Source organism: Misgurnus anguillicaudatus, chromosome 21 (genome assembly GCF_027580225.2).
Source record: "Misgurnus anguillicaudatus chromosome 21, ASM2758022v2, whole genome shotgun sequence".
Taxonomy (NCBI): Eukaryota; Metazoa; Chordata; class Actinopteri; order Cypriniformes; family Cobitidae; genus Misgurnus; species Misgurnus anguillicaudatus.
Window position 1 is genome coordinate 55,642,251 of NC_073357.2, and position 5,200 is coordinate 55,647,450.

Here is a 5,200-nt window from a genome sequence, read left to right on the forward strand (position 1 = left end):
TGCTGGGGTCTTTGTAAACACTGGCTAAGACCAGCCCTTGAAATTCTTCCTCTAACCACACCCTGTAAAACTTACAGTACTACTCAAGAAAAAATATATAAATATATATGGATTGGTATTTTTATAGTGTGCCAAGAGTATAGTGTTATAATTTCATATAAACAAATCCTTTTTTACAAGACGGGTTTACTAATTATGTAACATTCACACACAGGTTTAGCCATTTTATGCATTTAATAGGATTGTTTACGACCACAAAACCTGTCTCTGGTTATCACAACAAATTAAAACAAATCATCACTTGGTTGCAGTCTGACTTAGATCTTACATGAAGGATTTTATCGAACAGTGGTGACAGGCTGTTCAGAGGAAGTGTGATGTTTGCACAGTGTGGTGGAAAATTTTCTCTTTCCTTATTTTATTTTTACTTTTTATCTTTACTTATTTTACTTTTACTTTTTATCTTTACTTATTTTACCTTTACTTTTTATCTTTAATTATTTTTACTGTTTTATGATATTGAGCATTTATTACTGATTATTAATAGTTTTTTGGCATAAGCTGCATAAGCTACAATTTCCTGACCTTAAGTTTAGTTGGCTAAGTGACATATAGTGACATATCTTATTATTTAAGGGTTTATTATGGGAAATGAGGAACTGTAACTAAGAAATTTGCAGGAATAAGAATGTGTGTGTGTAGCTCTCGTATAACTAAACAAAACCCAAAAGATGATGTATGATCAAGGGCATAGTTTTAGTGGTGCTTCCATTAGAATGTCACTTTATACATTGGTTTATACAATTTTTTCTGATTTATTTTTTATATGTCACCTGGCGTTAGGGTTAGAGTTGGGTTTGGGTAGGGATGTCATTTTTTGTAAATCTAACCCTAAACTGAAGCGACAATGGTAAGAAAACAGGACAAAACAGTTGAGTAACCAATACGTGATAATCACATGAAAACAGGAATTCGTTATACGATCTCGAGAAAACGCAGAAATTTGTGATAATATCACGAAAAAAAGAATGAAAAAATACGTGACTATATAACAAAATTTCGTGAGACTGTGCTGTAATGACATATCATGTATGGAAGGTATTTTTTGGGCTTTTTAAAATTAATTAATTAAATGATAAAATAAAAAATTAAATCGCAAAATATGTCCCAAATTTGAAAATTAAATGCTAAAATAAAAATTAAAACATTAAATTTAATTATTTCATTTTCAAAGTGATGAAGCATCACTCCGGCCAAATTTATCAAGACTGACAATGTTAAAATAAAAAGGCAAACTTGAAAAGGAATCTGTAAATACATTTTTAAAAGGCTTTTTATTCATGCCCAAGCAATAATAGGGACAAAATTAAAATGTAAAGTTCAGATTTAATTTTATGTTCTCTTTTATTCATGGTTTTCATTTTCTTTTTCATTTTCGTTTTAATTTTCATTTTCAACTTGTATGCAAATTCAATGTTAATCAATGGGTGGGGTTTACTTGCTCAAAAAAAGAGTATTGGCTGAAGCAGTGTTGACAACTCAGCGATTGTGTTGCCAACTAAGCGACTTTATTGCTACATCTAGCAACTTTTAGACCCATTTAGACAAACTTAGCAACTGTTTGGATTAACTTTAGCTTCACATCTATACAGATAGGCCACTGTGTCGCTTGTACTTGGCCCATGAGTGCCGGGTCTTGTGGCGCTTTTCCATTGCATAGTACCACACGGTTTGGTTTAGTTTGGGTCGGGTCAGCCCACTTTTGGGAGCTTTTCCATTGGGTGCAGTACGTAGTACCCGATACTTTTTTTCGTACCACCTCGGTTGGGGTTCCAAGCGACCCGAGCTGATACCAAACGTGACGCGAAAACACTGTAGATCACTGATTGGTCTGAGAGAATCGTCACGTCATCGCTATAATGTAAAAGATTAGCTTTACCTCAATGCTAGCTTGCGCTGCCTCGAGCAAACATGTTGTCATCTGCTCTGCTATAAGTTCCCAAAATCCCATTTAGCGATGAAAAACATCCACATGTTGAGAATCCGGCACACCATAACAGTTTTTTCCAGACTTGCAGTTTGTAGTGTAACATTTGCGACGAGCACGTCAGCATTATGCTTAAATGCAACCTAAATGAGGCTCCGCGGAGCGCCGACGGCTGACGTCGCGGGTGTTTGTACAGAAACTGTCATGTGAGACAGAGGTATAGTGATAAACGCGATGTGCAAACATCTGTTTGTGGTGGTCAATTTTAATTTTGTGCCGGACTGATAAATAAATAAATGAATGGGAATGTACAACAACGCTCTCATGTATGATGTCACAGCAGGCAGAGCAAATATAACGACACGCCTATAATCCCTCCCACTGCAAAGTGATACTAAACTCAATGGAAAAGCTAACCAAGCCAAAGTGAGGTGAGCTGACCCGACCCAAACTAAACTAAACCGTGGGGTACTATGCAATGGAAAAGCGCCATTGGTGTCACGGTGAAATGTGCGCCTGGCGTCTCTGTGCATGGAGCTGGGCAGTGAGCAACATTTAGACTGTACGAGCTGACGTGTGGATGAGATTCACGTGCATTGTTTACATTTCTGCTGACAGATTGCGGTGGAGTATTTCTCATGGAAACTTGATGCTGTAGCTCAGGGCCTAGCCCAATGTTGCCGTACGGTGACTGGCTGCAGCAGAAAAAGCGGTACTGGCCTAGCGCGAATTTGTAGGTTATTCTCACCTGACCTTGCTAGTACCCCATGCAGTGTTAAAGATTTTGCTAAAACAATTCATTTTATTCATCAACAGAACAGCTTGTTGGCTGCAAAATAAAGTCATGCTGCTTGAGATGTCAAACATCACTGTCAAAAGCTTCACCACTGTAAACCCAAAAGCTCTTCTCCACTCTCCAGAGGATAGAGATATAGGGTCAGTGCTGTAGTCCAGGGTATACGCAGGTATACGGCGTATACCCACTTCTTTATCAGTCGCATTTGCATATACACACTAAACATTGATTTAGTGCTGGGTATACGCAGGTATACAGTGAATTTCCACTTCTCTTGTAGCTAATCCAATCGCATTATGTGAATAAATGCAAATATACCCTAAAACACTCAGTAAAAGGTCTCAGATGTCAGAAAAAAATGATGTTTTCAGTCTTGTGCTTGTTCATTGTCTTCAGTACTTTGGTTATGTTGGTCATGTTAAGTTTTGTCTTGTTTGCTCCCTCAAGGGCTTTCTGTTATTTATTAAAACTCATTTTTGTAGAGAGCCTTCGTTTGGGTTCTGTCTTTGAAAATCATGATAGAATGAATGAGCTATTTACAAACCCAGTGGGCAGCTCTATTTTGGTTTTTGTCAAGCGTCAGTGTCATCGTCAGCCTGTTCCTGGCCTGAGTCTTGTGTTCTTGATCTGTGTGTCTCGAGAGGAAGTTACAGGTCAGAGTTTTCCAGTGGAAATTCTGTGCCAAAGAGCCTTGAGGGTGTGTTCTCGCATGACGAGCCTCTAGAGCAGTGGTTCTCAAACTGGGGGCCGGGGCCCCCAGGGGGGCCACGAGACGGTGCCAGGGGGGCCCCAGCTTTATAACATTTTATAAAATAAATTAATTTATCATAAATTCTGTGGAATTAAACCTAAAAAATAAGGCTACTAACCAACAGCAGTACTTTGTATCATTCAATATGTTTTGTTTTATTAAAAGTTGAGTTTTAGAACAGTTTTTTGTCATAAATTTTCTTTGGGGGGGGGGGCCGCAAAGGAATGCGCCGTACACAAAGGGGGCCGCACGCTGAAAAAGTTTGAGAACCACTGCTCTAGAGGATGTCCGGGTCAAAGAGTCAAAAGAGTGTGTCCTGAATCAGAGAATCTCGAGAGTGTTTCATGATAGAGAGCAGTGGGATGTCCGAAGTCTGCGAGTTCTGGATCATGCTGCATATTTGGATTCCAGCTAATTGTGGGAATCGTCAGTTCCCTTCTTGTATTGGGACTCAGTTGTCAGATGCATGTAGTCCTACTTTTCAGACTTTCCTTATTGCTTTTAAGTTTTGTCATGTACACTGTAAAAAAACTGTAGAAATTACAATGTTATTGCAGCTGGGTTGCCGGTAATTTACCGTAGATTTAAATTTATGTTATTTACTGGCAAGAGTTTGTTCAAAGTTAAATAAATGTTAAATATTAACATGTCTTTATCTTTACAGAATAAAACTATACAATAACAGCCTCATGCAAAGCATTGTTATTGTCAAAGTAATGTCACGATCCTGTCAGCTTTTATGTATTTTGGTGTCTTGTTTATTGTGATAGGATCGTGGCATTGCTACCTCTCTGTTATGATGTCTTGTGGGGTATTGACCTCGGTTGTGTGTACAGTGTTCCCCAGTTTTTAGTCGAGTCCCGCCCCCCTTCTTATCTAATTAATGATTCATTATTAGTTACTCCTCTTACCCGTTTACCTTGATTAGTTTCCCTATTTAATGTACTGGGGCCCGTTTCAATAAGGAGGTTCAACCAACTCTGAGTTTAAACTTGAACTCTGAGGCTATGTTTACACATGGGCGGCTATTTTCATAAACGGACATTTCAACACATGTCAGTTTTCAGAAAAGTGTTTATTTACACGTACCCGTGCATATATGCTGTCAAGAGAAGCTCAAGCCCACGTAAGCCAATCACCGGCAGCGCTGGTGGTGACGCGAACTGGTTCTTTATGTTGGAGGGAGGAGTTGTTGCAGTAGGTGATCGTTGACATCAAAGTACCGCGAGAGCGAGTTGAGGAATCACACGTAGAGGTCTAATTTGAATCGCTCTCGCAGTACTTTGACATCATCCGTCTGTCGGTTCTTGCAGCGCCGCATGAAGTCAAACACGCGTAAAATTGCTGACCTCTGAGCACTCGTCTCTGCTCCTCGACATAATGGAGCAGCTGTATTTGCAAATACAAACACACAAAACGAGTTTGCACGAACATAAATGTGATCTTGGAAGCGTTCAGAGTAGCAGTCACATGTAAACATAGGTCGCACTTTTCACGTAGGTGCGAGCTCTGGCGCATACTCTGTGACGTTGCCTGCTTAAACATCCGTTTGTCTCAGTTTACATGCAACCGTGCAACCGAAGATTTTCAAGATCTCCACTATGGCCGAAGTTTTTAGAAACAATCGGTTTCAGAGGCGAGTTCTCCGTTTGTGTGTAAAGGGCCT